Source organism: Podarcis tiliguerta, assembly GCF_965153285.1.
Source record: "Podarcis tiliguerta genome assembly, chromosome: 14".
Classification (NCBI taxonomy): Eukaryota; Metazoa; Chordata; class Lepidosauria; order Squamata; family Lacertidae; genus Podarcis; species Podarcis tiliguerta.
The window spans coordinates 53,069,297-53,088,992 of record NC_139547.1 but is presented as its reverse complement, the minus strand read 5'-3'; the positions used below and the strand labels follow the sequence as shown (position 1 = coordinate 53,088,992).

Below are 19,696 nucleotides of genomic sequence, written 5' to 3'. Positions count from 1 at the left end.
GTCGGAGGCCGCCCCAAGCGGGTCCCTCTCCGCAGCCGCGCGCTCGTAAATCACGCGCGCCGGGAAGGGAAACACCCTCCGCGCGCCTGGCTCCCCCCTCCCTGCGCGCAAGCAGGCGCCCCCCGCGCTCCGCAGCCTCCGCCTCGCCCCCCGGCGCCGCCTCCCTCCCCTTCCCCGCCTCCCCAGGCGCAGATGTGGCGCTGCCGCGGCCCGCCCCGTCGGTGCCGGTGGGGGTGGCCGAGGCAGACGCCGGGCAGATCGCCTCCCGGAGGAGGAGGAGGAGGAGGTCGCTGCTCCCGCCGGTGAGATCCCGCGCAGGGGAGCCGGGCGCGGACAAGACCAGGCCGGGGACCCCCAACCCGACCTGCGCCCGCCGCCGAGGGCGCGCACAAAGCCGCCTCCAGACGCCCCCGGCCCGGCCAAGGTAAGAAGGCGGCGAGCGGGTGGGGAGGGGGAGGCAGAATCCGGTCCCTGCGGAGGGTTTGGCAGCTGAGGGGCCCCCACCACCCCGTGACCCTTCCCAAGAGGGGCCGACGGGGGTCCCCGGCGCTGGCAAAGGGACGGGGCGGAGGAGAGATGCGCGCCCGGCGGTGCGCTTGCTTCTCCCTTAGCGCTATTGTCCTTCTCGGCCACCCCCCCCCGGTGTATTTGATCCGCAACCGAGAGAGCTGCAGGGCGGCGTCGGCGTCCTCTGTCTTCTCTCCCCCACCCTACATCCTCCGCCCTCCCCCGGCGTCGCTGGGGGTCTCTGCACTATCCGGCGGGGGTGGGAGCAAGATATGCGAGGAATGCCAAGCGAGCTGGCGGGGGCACCTTCCTGCGCGGAGCGAACAGGCACCGAGCCCAGCGAGGGAGGGAGGGAAGCGGGCGGGGGGGGGGAGAGCTGCCTCGCGTGAACCTGCCCTTCGACCCCCCCTTCCAGTCAAATATTAAAGGGAGGCAGAGTTAAGGAACGAGGACCTGCGGAAAGAGAGCAGAGCCGGATGGCAAAGCCACCAGGGGGCCTCTGAGGATGTGCAGAGCGCGCTCCTCCGTCGGCAGAGACCTGGGGCCGGACTAGCGGGCCAGAGGATGCCTTGGACAGGTAGTCCCCCGCCAGCACCCCTTTGTTTAGACAGCAGCCAGCGCCTCTGAGCTGCCAGGATGAGGCCCCCAGCTGGCAGGCTGTAGTGGAGATTCCTGCATTGCAGGGGGGTGGATCAGGCGATTCTGGGGGCCCCTTCCAACTCGGATTCCCAGCCTCTTTTGTCAAGGGATGGTGCAGTCTGGCGGCTGCGGTGGGGGTTTGGGCCTGTGTCCCACCTCGCAGGGCCCTGGGACAGGAGGCCCTGAAAGAGGAGCTTCACCAGTGGGACTCCCACCACAAGGTCAGACAGGCCTGGATCTGGGGCGGACTTGAGACAGGGCCCTGGGGACCCACCCCATGTTTCTCTGCCGCTGCGCCTCCCCCCACATCACAGGGGCTTTCCAGAAGCGTAACAAAGACGGGTCAGCTGCTTGGCATGCAGAAGGTCTCTGGCCCCCTCCCCACCGGCACCCCCAGACAGGCTTGGAAATGACCCTTCCCAGGGAGCCCGCTGCTGCCAGTCAGAGCCTGCATGACTGAGGTTGATGCGCCGCCATTGTTCGATTGCTTGCCATGGAGGCTGCATTTGTCTGGGGCGGTGCGCGGAAGTGGCTCTGTGGTGTGGACCCCCCTGCTCTGACCTTGCTGACAGTAAGGAGCACAGAGGAGTTGGGGCCTTCTCCCCGGATCATGCCCCTCCCTGCCTGGTCTTGGAGACGCTTCCTTCCTTGCTCAGCAGCAAAGGGGTCTTCCTGGGCCTTGCAAGATCCCGGTGCACGTTTGGTTTTGAAGCCCTGCTTGACGGAACTGCAATTCTGTATAGATTTTTTAAAAACGGGGGGTACACTTTAAAAAATGGCAAAGGGCACTTGGGAGTCCCTGCCCCCCCCCCAACAACCTTTGGGCACAGCCTGGCAGACAAATAGCCTGGGTTAAGAATGATGCCACTGCCCAGGTTGGCAGCCAGGGGGCGCTGTGGCCTCAGAGGTGCCCTCCCTGTCTAGAGGGCTTATCTCAAGCTGGGGATCTGCCCTCCTGCCTGACCTCCCCACTGGGATGGGGGGGCACTTCTCCTGTTGGCAGGTACCTCTCCTCTGCCCTCCTTCACCTGAGGAGCAGCTGCAGAAAGTGATGCTCCGGGGGGGGGGCCTCCCTTTGCCTAGCCTAATCCTTGGCTCTATTTTCCTTCTGGCCTCCTTGTCTTCATCTCTCTGAGATCCAGGCCAAGACTTTCATTCTCCCGTCCCCCAAAGGGACCCCCTCCCACTTCCTCTCCATCATCGCTGTCAGTTTGTTGCTTGTGGAGTCTGGCTCTTGGGATGTGAATATTAGGATTGCCCTCCGGAAACCTCAGATTTTGCTTTGAACTTTGAACTCCACGCTGTTTCCATTCAGCCCACCTTCCCCTGAACTGGCTCTGCCCACTCGTCTACGCTGCCTGCCTGCTGCTGGTCTTTCAGCCCCTCAGCCCTGCAAGAGAAGCCTCCTGCCCCACAGATCTGGCCCCCTGCTTGCCAACCCCATACTTGCTGAAGGCCAGAGTCGGCCACAAGGCAGAGCAGAGCCAGGAGGTGGGCATGTGAAGAAGGCGGACGTGTGCTGGCATGCGCTGGGTTGGCCAAAGGGAAGATGGGGGGAGGAAGAAGAGGAGGAGGAGGAGGAGGGTCCCAGCTGGCCATTATTGGGGCTGGAGTGGTCCATTTAGCTTCAGCTTGCCACCCTGGGCAATATAATAAATGAGTTAAATTTGTAAAAACGCTGAAAACAGTTTTGTTTAGACAAGCCCCCCCCCCCCCCCAAATGCAGATGTGTTTTTAGTTTATTCCTGGTTTTAATGTTCTAATTGGTTTTTCCCTGACGATCTTATTGTTCCGTTCTTTTCGTAAACTCATTTGAATTTTTTTATTTTTTTAACAATCAAGCGGTATATACATTTTCTTAAATAAAATAAATATCCTCCCTCGCGAACGTTTCGAAAGAGGAAGAGGCGCTGTTTGAAGCCAGTGGCAGTCACCGCATCCCTCTGCAGCCAGCGCTGGAAGCGAGTGACGCCAGGGCACAGATCCATTTCCCCAGCGATCCCAAGCCCAGCCTTATTGGACCTGGAGGCCGAGAAATCCTTGCTTTCTGGGTTCTCAGCCAGAGCTCATACTCCTAGATGCCTCAATCACCTTGCGACCGACTTTTCCCTCCCCAAATGCAAGAGCTTCTTCCCGTGGCCTCAGAGGTCGTCTCTGGGCCTTTCCTGTAGCTCTTCCTGGCCCCCGTTCAGGGACACCCAGTGGACATGTGCTCCCTCCTCCAAACATGGCTGCACCAATGGGCTGACCTGCATTATGTGCAGAACCTACCCAGATGGGCTCCCTTTCCAACTGCAGGGAAACTGGAGCTGAGCTCTCCTGGGGGGCTCCCCCAGTGGGTGGGTGTGGGTGAGGCGGCCATAGAACTCCATCTGCGTCCGATAGGCGATATGTCCTGCTTGCATTTGTGCCAAAGGGCTGGCATTTCTGTGCAAGAGGCGGATTTCGTGGACAGGGACTTCCCAAGCTGTGGAACTGGGTCTTTTTGAGCATTAGAATTCTCTGGGCGTGCGTATTCAATTTTAAAGAGCGTGCTTGTAGTCCTCATGGCGTAGAAAGACTTTCAAATGTAGAAACTGTGCCTCTGAAGAAGTGTGCATGCACACGAAAGCTTATACCCAGAACAAACTTAGTTGGTCTCTAAGGTGCTACGGGACAATTTTTTAAATTTATTTCAAATGTAGAAACAGTTGCTTGCAGAGTAGAAAAGAACCATGGAGCCAGAGCCAGGACTTGCACGGCCAGTTGCTAAAGACCTTGGCGCACACAGGCGCCTGGGCAGGCGAGTGGGCAGATTTGGATCGCAGTCCCTGCAGTCTTTCCCCGTCCGGAGAAATGCATTGCCCTCTCTAGGCTGGCAGATGCCCTGGGAGGGAGAAGACCTTGCTCAGCCACCAAGGCCTAAGGAGAACTGGCTGCAGCCAAAGGGGACCCACCTGGAGAGGTCAGTCAGTTGAGCCTGTGCCTCTTCAGTCTTGGGATCCTGGGTTTGAGCCCCATGTTGGGTGAAAGATTCCTGCCTTGCAGGGGGTTGGACTAGATGACCCTGGGGGTCCCTTGCAACGCTACAAGTCTGTGATTCTCATAGCGGTCAACCGACTGTGGAGCCAGAGTCCAGCCATCCTGGCTGGTAGCCCTCGGTAGCCCTTTCCCCGCCAGGAATCTGCCCAGTCCTCTTTCAAAGCCACCCAAGTTGGGGGTCTTAGCTGCCTCCTGTGGGAGAGAGTTCCACCGTTTCACTCTGTGCTGCTGCGTGAAAAAGCCCTCCTTCCTTTTTGCCTGTGCTGAGCCTCTCAGCCTGGGCTTCCTGGGATGAGCCCCCAAGTGTCTTTGTTTTGGGGGTGTTTGCTGTTTCCCCAAGGAGCAGAAAAGGCAGCACAGAGAGTCTCTTCCCCCTCAGCTCCATTTTATCCTCACCACAGCTCTGTGAGGAAGCTCAGGCTGAGAGTTGGTGACTGGCCAAACCTTTGCGCTTGGTGACCAAGTGGAGATTTGAACCCAGGACGCTCTGCTCTGAGCCTCCACCACTCTGCTCTTCCTGCAGGAAGCAGATCAGAGCTGTGTCTTTTACCCCAGGTGGCCCTTGGCTCCACAGGGTGCCCTTGGGGAAGACGGTGAAAAAGGAGGAAGCTGGTGCCCTTTCATGGGGGCCCAAACCCTCCAGCAGAGGGCATCTGCTGCCCTTGGCAACGCCACCCACCCTTGTTGGAATATGCCCTGGGTCCTCTCTTTGAGCTCTGGCACAAATGGATGCCCTGTGCTTCCGCAGGGATCCCTGGAGAGATCTTCCCAGGGCGGCTGGGCTCCCTGGACCCTCTTCCTCTCCCCTTCCCCATCTTCTTCTTCCTCCTCCTCCTGTTTCTGTAGCCATCCCTTTATGCAGACCAATCCTTCCTGCTGGCAGTTTCTCCCGGCGCACCAGGGCAAAAGTTCCCTCCTTGTCCCCGTGACTGTGGCCCCTTGACCTCCTCCTCCTCCGCCACCCCCTCTCCCCCCCCTCCCTCCCTCCCTCCCCCCCCCCCCAATTCCTGGCTGGCTTTGCATCACAGCTGCGGCTCTGCAGACAGCCTGGGGCCTGGCAGCCTCGCCTTGGCAGCTGCCCAGGTGGAATGCTCGGGATACCACTGGCTCCTTCTCAGCACGTCTTGCATCCAGCCCGGCCTCCCTCTCTCTCTCTCTCTCTCTCTGGCTGTGTGCTGAGGTGGCAGAGGCGGCTGCTGCTCGGCTAAAGCAGAGGATGATCAGGGCAGAGGTGCCAGGGCAGGTGCCCGGACAAGGCAGGCAGGAGCAACAGCCTCCAAGATGGGCCCTGGCCTGAGCAGAGCCGGCCTCCAGCCATCGTCCTAGGCTGCTCTTTGAAGCCCAGGACGCAGCAGCCCACCCCACGTCCCCAACATCTGTCCGACACCAATGTCTCCTTGGGAACAGCTGGGCTGCCTTGTGGGCGTTGCCCTCTTCCTTTCTCTTTGTGAACTTTGGCTCCTCTCCCAAGGGCCCCAGCTGCAGGGAGGGAGGGAGAGAGGCCGGAGGCCAAGGAGGATCTGCTTTCAGCCAGGCAAAGGTTCCTTGTCACTCACAATGCTCCCCCCTCCTCAGCCATGGGGAGCAGCCCAGCCTCTGGGTCAGGAGAGAGGAGGGCCCAGCTTGGTTTGGAGCCCTGCTTGACCCGTCAGGGATGGATCGACTTACTTAGTAATAATCATAATAATTGTATTATTTATATGCCGTCCATCTGACTGGGATGCCCCAGCCACTCTGGGAGCTTTCCAATAAAATATCAAAACACCATAAAAAACATAATAATAATAATAATAATAATAATAATAATAATAATAATAATAATAATAATAATTTATTGATACCCCACCCATCTGGCTGGGTTTCCCCAGCCACTCTGGGCGGCTTCCAACAAAAGATTAAAACACAGTAATGCATTAGACATTAAAAGACTTCCGTAGAAAAGGCTCCCTTCCAATGTCTTCTAAAAGTGGCATAGTTTATCTTCTTGACATCTGGTATGACCTTCATAACCCACCTTTTAGGACAGCTCCTTGCAAGGGGGATTCCCCAAAAAACCTGTCACCTGTCCTGGCCACCTGTCCTGGGTGCTTTAGCTGATATTTCAGCATTGCAGGGGGTTGGACTGGATTACCCCTGGGGGTCCCTCCCAACTCTCCAGTCCTTTGATCTTATGCAAAGCCCTTAAATGGGACCTCAAGGGAGGTGCAAGCGTCTTGGCCAAAACCACAGGTTGCTGGGGTGGGGGACATGACTCCTTCAGGCCCTTAGCTTGGCCTGGATGAGAGCTGTGCTGGGAGAGGCTGTCATTTCTGGCACACACCCCCCCCCCCGGCCAGCTGCACAGCCATCAAGGCTGGAGTCCAGTGTGAGAAATTAGCCAGGCACATCTTGCTACTAATGGTGCTGACCTTTAAAGCCCCAAACGGCCTCGGTCCTGTATACTTGAAGGAGCGTCTCCACCCCCATTGTTCTGCCCGGACACTGAGGTCCAGTGCCGAGGGCCTTCTGGTGGTTCCCTCCCTGCAAGAAGTGAGGTTACAGGGAACCAGGCAGAGGGCCTTCTCAGTGGTGGCACCCTTCCTTCAGATGTCAAGGAAATAAACAAATATTTTACTTTTAAAAGACAACTGAAGGCGGCCGTGTTTAGGAAGTTTTTAATGTTTGATGCTGTATTGTTTTTAATATTTGGTTGGAAGCCGCCCAGAGTGGCTGGGGAAACCCAGCAAGATGGGCAGGATATTATTATTATTATTATTATTATTATTATTATTATTATTATTACTATTATTATTATTATTATTATTATTATTTGGGTCCAATTGCAACTACTTAGAGTGGTACTTAGGTTGGCAACCACAGTTTAAAAACCTCTACTTTAGTCCATAGTTAATATTTTTTTCCATTTCCACGGTGTGTGTTTCTCCTTCTTGCACCCTGAGACAAGTGTGTTGTTCTAAGAGCTACAGTCAAGCAACGTAGCTGGAATCATAGAATCGTGAAATTGCAGCGTTGGAAGGGACCCTGAGGGTGTAGTAGTTAGGAGCGGTAGACTCATAATCTGGGGAACCGGGTTCGCTTCCCCGCTCCTCCACATATAGCTGCTGGGTGACCTTGGGCCAGTCACACTTCTCTGAAGTCTCTCAGCCCCACCCACCTCACAGAGTGTTTGCTGTGGGGGAGGAAGGGAAAGGAGAATGTTAGCCGCTTTGAGACTCCTTAGGGTAGTGATAAAGCGGGATATCAAATCCAAACTACTCCTCCTCCTCTTCTTCTTCTTCTTCTTCTTCTTCTTCTTCTTCTTCTTCTTCTTCTTCATCCAGTCCACCCCCAGTGAATAGACCACTGTGGGCAACCTCAACTTAGCTTTAAGGGGCCATTTGGCGCCTAGCAATGATGGAGATCTCTTGAGCTGCATAGATGTGGTGTTGCTTCTTTGTCTCTTGTCCCTGCGAGGGGCACACAGCCTCAAGGGGTGTGTGTGTTGGTGCCAGGAGAACAGCACCTGTCTGGTCAGCCGCAGCAGGTGGCAAGGGGCCAGCTGGGGTCAGCGTGCCAGGCCAGGGAGGGGGAGGCAGCGTGGCCAAGCAGCTGTGGGCTGGCTCTGCCCTGCCTTGAGAGGTCTGTGGATGAAGGGTAGAGGGCGGGAAGCCTCAGGGAGGGGCAGAGCCCAAGTGGACCGGGGCAAGATCCAAGAGGCATAGCGTGGCCAGGACAGAGCGGAGGAGGAGGAGGAGGGATAGGCGGCACTTTGAAGAACTGGCTGCAAAGAGACGCGGGATATAAATAGAGTCCACCTCCAGCCCATCAGGCGCAGCCTGGGCCTCGCTGGCTCTCCAGAATCTGCAACCACCTACAGAATCCCAAATAACAGCAGATGCTGCGAACCAGAATTCCTTTTGCCCAAAGGGATGAGAGAATCAGTCAACAACTTGCGAAAGACTTTGTTGAAACTGATTTTTCTTACTGTGATCCGTAGTTGTTTGCAGTACTCCTTGTTATTTCGTATACGGCTGCAAATTTGTATGAGTTTAATACGGATAATAGTTGGGTCTGTTTTGTTTTGTATCTTGTTACCATGTTATGTAGTTTGTGTTTTTATGTTGTAAAGCACCTTGCAATCTCCAGACGAAGGGCAGAATATGAATTTTAATAAATAACAATAACCACCTCTATTGATGGTATAGCTGTCCTGGGTTTGGGGCAGGGCCTCTTCCCGGTGCTACCTAGAAATGCCATTGGCTGTTGGCCCTGGGACCTTTGCATGCAAACAGGTGCTCAGCAGCTGACCCCAACCCTTCCCACGTACATTCCTGGCTACAGACTCAAGAAGGTTGCCTTCAGTCCCCTGGAGGTCCCATTATACCTGGGGTCAGAAGATGGATTGCCTCTGCCAGCCTCTCTGATCCACGTGAAAGGCCAAGGCCCAGGTCCTGCTGGGTCTTCTGCATTAGCTTGCAGGATAGTAGTAGTAGTAGTAGTAGTAGTAGTAGTAGTAATAATTAATTTATTATTTATACCCCACCCATCTGGCTGGGCTTCCTCAGCCACTCTGGGCAGCTTGCAACAAAGATGAAAAATACATTAAAATGTCACACGTTAAAAATTTCCCTGAACAGCCTTCAGATGTCTTCTAAATGTCTGGTAGTTGTTCTTCTCTTTGACATCTGATGGGAGAGCGTTCCACAGGGCGGGCGCCACTACCGAGAAGGCCCTCTGCCTTCTGCCTGGTTCCCTGGAACCTCACTTCTTGCAGGGAGGGAAATGCCAGAAGGCCCTCGGAGCTGGACCTCAGCGTCCAGGCAGAACGATGGGGGTGGAGACGCTCCTTCAGGTCTACTAGCAGCCTGTTCTGCTTGGGTCTGGTCTGCCCACACCAAGGCCCCGTCTTCAGGTCTGGAATTAAGGGGGCTGGTGCAGAGGGGCCTCTGGGGATGCAGAAGAAGGCCAGTCCTTTGCTCTTCCCTGTTGTGGGAAGACATTCAAACGTACAAAAGTCAAAAGAGCCTGGCTGCTGCTGGATCAAGCTCCGGGGACCCAGCTAGACCAGTGTCCTGTTCTCTGGGAGGCCAACAAGCAGGTTAGAAACTCAGGTATATACCGTAAGCTAGGCTCCAAATGGCTCCTTAAACCAGGGTGACAGCCAGGTGCAAAATATGCCTGGCGGATTTCGAACGCTGGCAGTGAGACACTGCGAAGCGAAGCCCCCCAAGCAGGGACTGAGCCTCAGAGCCCCTTCCCCTCCTGCAGATTCCAGCAACTGCGATTCAGAAGCCTTGCTCCCAGGGCTCAAAATTCGCCAGGCGCCAGAGGTCCATTTTGCACCTGGCTATCAGCCACCTGCGACCAAGTGAATATACCCAGGTGCCTGGCGTCTCCACCCTCTGGAGGTTCCTGCCTGGGGATCCTTGGGTCGGGACTGTTTTTACCCATCAACAGCGCATTTTATCTGCATGATCAGAACAAATTTTGGGAACCGAGCCATTTGGTCCCCAGATGGCAACTAGACATTCCGCTTTGGCGACCATAACCCTGGTTTAAGGAGCCCTTTTGCGCCTATCTCATGCATCCGAGTTTCTGACACTGCTTGCTGCCTCCAGAGCCATTGTGGCTCCTTGTCCCCAATAGTGTTCCCCTCCCCGGAGCTGAGAAGCAATCGGGATGGCAGAGCAATCTCTTTTCCCTGCTCCTCACTTGCAGCACCCAGCAAACAGCATTCAGAAGCCGACTTTTTGCTCTGGTGGGCAAAGGTGGCTGCCCATCTGCCATGAAGGAAGCGGATAGGGATGGCTGAACTTTCAGCTTGGCCTCATGCTGCGTGTGTCACATGTCGGTGTCCCAGGTAGATGCTACCTCAAGGAAGACCAGCTGATGGGAGGGCCAGGGAGTGTCTTCTAGGAATGGGCACTAATAATAATAATAATAATAATAATAATAATAATAATAATAATAATTTATACCTCGCCCATCTGGCTGGGTTTCCCCAGCCACTCTGGGCGGCTTCCAACAAAATATTAAAATGCAGTGGTCTGTTAAACATTAAAAACTTCCCTAAACAGGGTTGCCTTCAGATGTCTTCTACAAATCAGATAGTTGTTTCCTTGACATCTGATGGAAAGACATTCCACAGGGTGGGCGCCACCACTGAGAAGGCCCTCTGCCTGGTTCCGTGTTGCTTCACTTCTCGCAGGGAGGGGACTGCCAGAAGGCCCTCGGAGCTGGACCTCAGTGTCCAGGCTGAATGTTGGGGGTGGAGACGCTCCTTCAGGTCTACTGAGCCAAGGCCGTTTAGGGCTTTAAAGGTCAACACCAACACTTTGAATTGTGCTCGGAAACATCCTGAGAGCCGATGTAGGTCTCTCAGGACCAGTGTTATGTGGTCTCAGCTGGAGGTCAGGCACCAGGTCTGAGAACCACGAGAGCATGCAGGAGGTTGCACCAGTGCTCCTCCTAGTGTGTGTGGGGGGGGGGAGGGAAGCTCCTCTGCCTGCTCACTTGGAAGAGATTCGCACTCGCCACAGGCGAGGGAGAAAGAAAGGATTGTGTTCTTTGGCGGAGCAGAAGCTCCTGGCAGCTCCCTGACCACATCCAGCTCTTGCCTGGCTGCGATTGATATGAGTCAGGACAGGATGGAAGTGGCTTGAAGGGGGGGGGGATGGAGAGCAGGGTGTGTTGGGTCTGTTCATCAGGCACATTTCCTGTTCCAGTCGGGGGGGGGGGCTGCAGGAGGAGGGGCAGCAGCCCTGAGCCTCAAAGTTTCCCATCCAGAGCCCCCAGCTGTCTCCCAGGCAGGCCCTGACCCAGCAGTCCAATCCCTGGAGCGATTGGGGGGGGGGGAGGCCCAGAGGAGCCCGTGTCTGGGAGGCTGTGGGTCCTTCTGGGTCAAGGAGAGCATTCCAGCCTCTGTCTGGAGAAGGAGGGGCAGCTGCCGGCCAGCACTGGAGGGGCGTCGTCACACAAGCTGCAGAGATGGAGGCAGCCTCCCATTTTTCCGCAAGCCAGGAACCTCTCCTCCTCCTCCTCCCTCTTCTCCTCCCTCCCCCCCCCGTCTTTGGCCCCAGGGTGGGGGCTGCCTGCGCGCCCCCCCTGGAAGTCGAGAGAGGTGGCCCTCACCCTTCCAGTTCCTCTGGATTCCAGGCTGGGAGGTTTGTTCCCAGGAATGTTGTGCTGGGGGCCAGTTTGGTTTGGCAGCCTCTGCTTCCCAGAGAGGCTTTGCCTCCAAAGCGCCCCACCCCAGCTGGCTCCCTGGAGCAGCTCAGGAATCCACTGGCTTTTGGGGGGGGGCTGGGAGACTCGGGGCTTGCTTCGCACCTCGGTGGCAGCTGCACCCTGGCTCATTCCTGAGAGACTCTGCAAGGCTCTGCCAGGGTGGGGCAGACGTCCCCCCTCCGCCCAGCTCCTGCCTGGCCCCAGAATCAGAGGCAGATGTGGGGCCCTCTTGCAGACCTGCCTACATTTCTTTGCTGCCTTGAAGCCTCCCTCTCTGCCCTCCCCCTTGCAATGGGGGAACAGAGCCTCTGGGGCTGCCAGCTTTCCTTCCCCAGCAAACAGCCTTGTGGAAATGGGGGGGGGGGCATTTGCAGACCCCCTGGTGACCTGACAGCTGTGGGCGTCTCTCCCCCCTCACTTGGCTCTTCTGGCGAGAGGGAAGTGAGGGGATTGGGCTTGATCCCCAGCTGAACTTTCTTTCCCCTCCTGTGTGGGGCACAGGCCACAATCCCTTTGAATTGCGGTGGGGGGAGATATTGGGCAGTAAGTGGAGGGGGCTGGGTGGGCCTGGTTGTCAAGGAGGAGCTGGTTCCTGGGCTAAGGGGTGAGCGCAGGGACAGGTCCAGGGGACCGTCTGAGCAAAGCCTCCTGGAGGGGCTTCTGCTATAATAATAATAATAATTTATTAATTATACCCCGCCCATCTGGCTGAGTTTCCCCAGCCACTCTGGGCGGTTTCAACATAATATTAAAATGCAATAATCTATTAAACATTAAAAACTTCCCTAAACAGGGCTGCCTTCAGAAGTCTTCTAAAATTCAGATAGTTGTTTATTTCCTTGACATCTGATGGGAGGGCATTCCACAGGGCAGGTGCCAACACCGAGAAGGCCCTCTCCCCGGTTCCCTGTAACTTGGCCTCTCGCAGTGAGGGAACCACCAGAAGGCCCTTGGCACTGGACCTCAATGTCTGGGTAGAATGATGGAGGTGGAGATGCTCCTTCAGATATACTGGACCGAGGCCGTTTAGGGCTTTCAAGGTCAGCACCAACACTTTGAATTGTGCCCTGAAACGTACTGGGAGTCAATGTTGGTCTTTCAAGACCGGTGTTATGTGGTCTTGGTGGCCACTCCCAGTCCCCAGCCTAGCTGCCGCATTCTGGATTAGTTGTAGTTCCTGCTGTCGGGTGTAGTGGGGTTTGTGATGGGGAAGGTCAGGGCTAGGCAAGGGGAGTGTGGTGTAGTGGTTGGAGTGTCGGACTAGGACCTGGGAGAGACTAGGGTTTGAATCTACCCACTCAGTCATGAACCTCACCGGGTGTGACCTTGTGGGGGGGGGGCAATCACTGCCTCCCAGGGGCTTTTGTGGGGATTAGGTGAGGAGGGGAATATTTGAGCTCCTGGATAGCTCAGCTGGTTAAAATCATGGTGCTCATGAGGCCAAGGTTGTAGGTTTTCTGAATCCTCGAATGTTAGTGTTAGAAGGAACCCCAGGGGCAATCTAGTCCAACCCCCTGTGATAAACTCAACACTCCGTCTCCCATCCAATCTGAAACCATACCTGACCCTGCTTAGCTTTGCAAAGGTGCTGCCAGTTTTATTACTAGCATCTATCCCCATACGGGACAGCTGCATATCCCTGCATTGCAGCGGGTTGGACTAGATGATCCTTGGGGTCCCTTCGGACAATTCTTTGATTGTATCCTTGGAGGTGGGCTATGAATGCAATATATAAATCAATGGCTCAGGGGCTCTTTCAGCCAAGGGGGCTGCTTCTCCCAGCGCCTGAGAAGGGAGGGAGGCTCAGTGGAGGAGGCCAAGGGACGGGGCCAACGTGGCTTCATCCATTTCACTGCATCTCCTCTGAGTAGGACCTGGTGGGACACAGAGCCAGGTGTGGCAGAATTAGGCGGCTGCTGAGATGCCTCTGCATCTGCTTTGCTGCTTATGTAACAAGGGAAACTGAGCTGCACTCCCTCTGTGTAGAGGAATTGTTTTCACTCCGGCTTGTTTTTTCTGGCCCGAGCTGCCCTGGGGCGTTTTCGAGAGAGAGGCTGAGGAGGAGAAATGTCCCCCTATCAAATAAATAAGTAACTCTGGCCGAAGGAGAGGGTCCCAGAGGCTTCCTGTGGCCAGCGGAGCTCTGACCTGTCTATGGAAGAGGCGAGGCTCCAATTCTCCGCTCTTGGGGGGAAAGCCAAGGAGCCAGACGGGGCCCTCCTTGCCCTCTGGACCCCTTCTTATTTCAGGCACAGACTTGCTGCCCCCCAGCCTGCTTCCAGGAGGGGTCAGCGAGGGGCACCCTGGGGGGGGGGGTGTCTTCCTATAGGGCCTGCAGTCGCCTGGGCCTCTGCCAAGGATCCTGCCTCCCTCCCTTGGCTGCATGCAATTAAGCAGGGAAGTGGAGCAGCCTTTGGGGAGGGAGGGGGCTCCCCTCTCCTTGCTATTGCTGCAGCAGCAGCTCCCCACCCGCTTCCGCCCTCCTCGCCTCCTTTCTAATGGATTCCTCTTGCAGCTGTGCGACCCCTCCAGCTGACACATGGCGGGGAGGGAGAGGAAAGGCCTCTTCCGGCTGGGAGGGGCGCCACCACGCTTGGCCCCAGCCAGCCAGAGCTGCCTCCTGCCAGCTGCTCCTTCCAGGCAGAGTCCCCAGCAGGCCCCTCTCTGGGGTGGGGAGTAGGGGGAGGGAGGGGCCCTCCTGGGACGACATCCACCTCCCCTTGCGCTGCTCTAGCAGTCGGGGAGAATGCTGGGAACAGTAGTTTGCTAAGGGGACGGATCTCACAGAGATACAGCTTACACCATGGGTAGGCAAACTAAGGCCCGGGGGCCAGATCTGGCCCAATCACCTTCTCAATCCGGCCCGCAGGCAATCCGGAAATCAGCATGTTTTTACACGAGTAGAATGTGTCCTTTTATTTAAAATGCATCTCTGGGTTATTCGTTCATTCCCCCCCTAAAACATAGTCTGGCCCCTGACAAGGTCTGAGGGATATTGGACTGGCCCCCTGCTGGAAAAGTTTGCTGACCCCTGGTTTACATCACCCCTTTAGTTCCCAGCACTCTTCCTTACTGTCAAAGTGGTGTAGTACTGCCTTAAGCCTTAGGACTAGAATAATAGAATCAAGTTGGAAGGGACCCCCCAAGGTCATCCATTCCAACCCCCTCCAATGCAGGAATCTCTGCTAAAGCATCCCTGACAGGTGGCCATCCCACCTCTGCTTAGAAACCTCCAAGGAAGGAGAGTCCACCATCTCCTAAGGGCTGGCATAGGAAAACTCCGGCCCTCCAGATGTTTTGAGACTACAATTCCCATCATCCCTGACCACTGGGTCCTGTTAGCTAGGGCTGATGGGAGTTGTAGTCCCAAAACATCTGGAAGGCTGAGTTTGCCTAAGGGATTCTGCTTCCCTGTCGAGCGGCTCTGGCTTTTCAGAAACTTCTTCCTGATGCTTAGTCGGAACCTCGTCCCTTGCCACTTGAAGCCCCTGGTTCGAGTCCTACCCTCTGGAGCAGGAGAAAACAAGCTTGCTCCATCTTCAGATATTTGAAAGTGGCTCTCCTGTCTCCTCTTTTCTTTAGCCTGGAATTTAGGCGGATTTGGGGGAGCATGACTGGGTGCGGAGCCTCAGGTGTGCTGCAGGAGACACCACAACGATGGTTTAGAACGGCGCATGAGCAGCGGAGAGCACCTAATTTTGGCTGCTGACCTTTGAAACCCCAAGGTCCCCTAGAGCTGTGGATGTGAGCAAAGTCTAGCTGCCTGGCCTGCTTGCGACCTTCCTCTGCTGTCCCGGATGAGCCCCACCACAAGAGGCTGGAGGGCCTCCCCCCCCCCCAGCTCTCTTGGTTGGTATCCCCCGCCTTCTGGCCCCAAGCCCTGGTTGGGGGCTGGGGGCACCAAACCCCTCCTGTTTTTATATCAAATCATGAATTTGCCTCTGGCCTCCTCCTTCGACACAGTTCTCCTCAAGGACACAAACGCTGTGGGAAAGGAGTAAAGTTGTATTGTAAAGCAGCATGAGACAAGAAATTTAAAACATAAGACCAGTACAGGGAAAACCCAGGGAAAATAGTGTGTTTGTTTTTTGAAATCATTTTTATTTGATTTTACAGATATAAATTTATAAATTCTGAATTAGAGAATTCAGAATTCTCTGAATCTCGAGACTCCGTGGGTCCTATTGTCAACATTTTCAGCTGCATATTATTGCATACTCTATATTTTATATCCCTCCATATTAATCTATGTTTGTTACATTACAAGTGAAATTAAAATCCTGCTAATGTTTTCATCTGCTTACAGTGGTCTCCTAAGTAAATTATAAACTTCTCCCATTCTTTTAAAAAGTTTTTGTCCTCTTGATTCCTGAAATGGGAAAACTAGTTTTGCTGCGTTTTATTTATTTATTTATAAAGTTTACATAAAACAATAAAGTTGTGGGTTGCTTTTTTAAAAAAAATTACTTCGAAATCTATTAAATCAGATTAAAATTCACACTAGCATTTCTAAACACCTGGGCTTATCTAAACAATGTTTTTAGCTGGTGCTGAAAATGGTACAGCATATCAATCAGCAGGGAGTTCCAAAGTTCAGGCACCTCCACACCAAGTGAAGGGGTTGTTATAATTGTGAAACTGGCAAGTGGCACCTGTAGCCAATTCTGCCAATCAAAGCGGCCTAGTGGCCTTCTATGGGTTAAGGCAGGGGTAGGCAAACTAAGGCCTACGGGCTGGATCTGGCCCAATCACCTTCTCAATCTGGCCCATGGACAGTCCAGGAATCAGCGTGTTTTTACACGAGTAGAAAGTGTCCTTTTATTTAAAATGCATCTCTGGGTTATTTGTGGGGCATAGGAATTTGTTCATCCCCCCAAAAGAATAGTCTGGCCCCCCACAAAGTCTGAAGGACAGTGAACCAGCCCCCTGCTGAAAACTTTTGCTGACCCCTGGGTTAAGGTGATCTTGCAGGGTAAACTGGTCCCAAGCTGTTAAGAGATACTTGAACCTGGCCCATACTGACCTGGCAGCTCCTGGGCCCTGGCGGGGTGAGCCCAGAGAGAGGGTCCCTGCCCCAAGGCGCTTCCCATCCGCAGAACCCCATGGAGGGCGTGGGGAGGGCAGCTTGCACTCCTTCAGTTCAGCTGGGTTGGTGGCAGCTGGCAGAAGGGCTCAGCCTCAGAGCAAGGGTCCATCTCCTCCCCGGGAGGTTTTGACGCAGAGGTGGGCTGGCCATCTGTCATGGATGCTTTAGTTTAAATTCCCGCATTGCAGGGGGTGGACTAGATGACTCTTGGAGAACCCTCCAGCTACCATTCTAGGATTCTCTCATGTCAGAAGGTGATGACCTCTCCTTCCTTGGTGGTTTGTAAAATGAGGCAGCATTTTAAATTGCATTTCAACCTGTACAATGGTACCTCGGGTTAAGTACGGTACTTAATTCGTTCTGGAGGTCTGTTCTTAACCTGAGGCACCACTTTAGCTAATGGGGCCTCCTGCTGCCGCCGCCGCGCCGCCGGAGCACGATTTCTGTTCTCATCCTGAAGCAAAGTTCTTAACCTGAAGCACTATTTCTGGGTTAGTGGAGTCTGTAACCTGAAGCGTATGTAACCTGAAGTGTATGTATTTTAAATTATCCCCCCCCCCCTTATGCTTTTACTGTGATTTTATTGGTGTTAGCTGCCCTGAGCGTGACTCTGGCCGGGGAGGGCGGGGTATGAATAAATTTTATTATTATTATTAAGCAGAGGTTGGATGCCCACCTGTCAGGGACCCTTGAGCAGAGATTCCTTCACCGCAGGGAATTCATACAATCATATAATAGTGGAGTTTGACTAAATTACCCTCTGGGGACCTTTCCATCACAATTCTAGGATTCTGTGCCATTTTAAAGTGTGGTGGTGGGGGGGGAGTTATTCTGTTGCTTTAATTTTGATTATGTCTTTTGTGGTTTTATATTTTGATTTTATTTTGTGATACGCTCTGAAACCCCCGGGGAATAGGGCGGTATATAAATTATTATTATTATTATTATTATTATTATTAATATTATTATGTCTTAGCCCAGAAGTGTGCCGACTCCGCCGCCGACGGCGCTTTTGTTTCGAGGGTGGAGAGTCCGGCAGCGAGGGGGGGGGCAGGGTGCGCTTTCATGCAGTCGCCTCGGACCTCCCAGCGCGCGGGTGGGCCGCCCCCCCACACCTAGGCCGTCGGGGCCCCTCTGCCTCGCAGGCGTCGGCCCGGCGGGGGCTCCTGCCTGGGCCTGCCCCCCCCCCCCGGTGCTCCGGCTCCGCGGGAGGCGCTGCCGCATTCCTGCGCGTCTGAGCCGCTGCCGCCTGCCGTGGCCCGGTGCCAGCCAGGCAGGGAGGGCAGGAGGCGGCCTCCGCCAGCCGGGGGGGGGGGTGGGCGAGGGAGCAGGTGCCACCTGGAGCTTGCTGGAGAGGGGAAGGCTCCGGCTCCCGGCCCCGCCACCCCCAGCGACCCTCCGGTGGCCGCATTGGCTTCCTTGCGCTCGCTGCCCGTGCGCCCCGTCGCGTCCTGCGCCTCTCCATTCATGCGCTCTTGGCGGCGGCAGTGGCCGGGCGTTCCCGGGCTGCCTGGGAAGGCAGGCGGGGCCGGAGCCGAAGGAAAACAGACCGAGCCGCAGCCCTGCCCAGCCCGTCGCAGGGCACTTGGCAGCCGGGCCAGCGAGCCTGGCCGGAGTCCCCGTCGAGGCAGAGGCAGCTCGGGGTCACGCAGGGGGTGGGGACCCTGCGGTCCCGTGCCTCCGGGAGGGAAAAGACGAGGCAGGCGGGCGCCCCTGAGCATACGCAGAGTGCCGTGACCCAACTCCCCGCGAGGCGGGGCTTCTGGACGGGGCGTGGGGCCTGGACGTGGGCTCAGTTTGTTCCCGGAGCTGCGAGGAAGATGCGCTGCGCCGGGTCTTGAGCAAGCCGTCCGAGCTGAGCCTTCCCTCTCCTCCGGTCGTGCCGTCGGGCAAGGAACGGGCAGGGCGGGGTCCGACAAATCCTGGGGGGTCTGGAGGACAGCTTCCTTCTTGCCGCCGCCCGCTACTTCCCTCCCTTTCCCCTCTGGGTGGATGTCCCCAAAAAGCGCCTCCCTCTCGCCAAGCTGCTGGAGAAGGCAGGAGGGCTGGTGACTTCTGTGGAATTGGGGCCCCGATGCCTACGGAGGGGCAGGGGAAGGGGCAGGCAGACGCCCCCGACTGCCAGGACTCATAAACAAATCCCACCCCGAAGTCCCCCTTTCCACCCATGTTCTTGGAGATTCTGCCCCTGGGACCTTCAGAGCAGCCTCCATCCTTCTAAAAGAGCATCCCAGGTGGGTTTTAGCCCTGTGTCCCCAGTGAGGAAGGTCTCCTGGACAAGTCTCAGTAGAAGCATCTGGACTAAGCCAGGGATGGAGGCACGTGTGGACCTCCCAGTGTTTGGACTCTCAGGGTGTCAGATGGTGATGAAGATGATGGACGTTAGTGTCTAACAACATCCGGCCTTAGGCAGCCCCCTCCCCTTCAAAGCAGGGAGAGCCAACATGACTCCCACTCCCAGGTGTGGGGCGTAATCTCTGGCCCTTGGCAGAGCTGATGGGAGCTCCTGTCCAGCCACACCTGGAGAGCCAGCACAGGTGAAGGACAAGGGGAGAACCTGCAAGAGGGATGAGGCCAGTGGCCAATGGGGTGGGAGACCCACAAGCAGGAACCGGCACAGATTTAGGGGGTGCAAGAAGGAGGGGGAGCACCCTAACCCCGCAGAGCATTCACCTGAGCGCCATGTTGAAGGCAACACTGTTATTTCTAACTCAGATTATTTGCCCTTGATTAATTGATAAATGGCATTAATGTAAATTTGTGGAATTGGGGTGTTTATTGGAACCTCAATTTAATGGAAATAACTTGCCTTTATGAAGCAGGGATGCGGGTGGCGCTGTGGGTTAAACCACAGAGCCTAGGACTTGTCAATCAGAAGGTCGGTGGTTCAAATCCCCACAACGGGGTGAGCTCCCGTTGCTCTGAGCCTGCTCCTGCCAACCTAGCAGTTCGAAAGCACGTCAAAGTGCAAGTAGATAAATAGGTACCACTCCGGTGGGAAGGTAAACGGCGTTTCCGTGCGCTGCTCTGGTTTGCCAGAAGCGGCTTAGTTATGCTGGCAACATAACACGGAAGCTGTATGCCAGCTCCCTCGGCCAATAAAGCGAGATGAGTGTCGAAACCCCAGAGTCGGTCACGACTGGACCTAACGGTCAGGGGTCCCTTTACCTTTACCTATGAAGCAGTAGTATTCCACCAGACCCCCTCACTTCCCAAATTTCCCAAATTTCCACACTT

At 55.4% G+C, this 19,696-nt stretch overlaps 1 protein-coding gene across 1 annotated transcript in view; it reads left to right on the top strand.

Moving 5' to 3' along the window:
* The first annotated feature begins 178 nt into the window (after nt 1-178).
* GLIS2 (GLIS family zinc finger 2) overlaps nt 179-19,696 on the top strand; it is a 29,439-nt gene continuing 9,921 nt past the window's right edge. The window contains exon 1 of the mRNA XM_083413594.1: nt 179-424. The gene's annotated coding sequence lies outside the window, so the exon portion shown is untranslated. The remainder of the gene's footprint in view (nt 425-19,696) is intronic.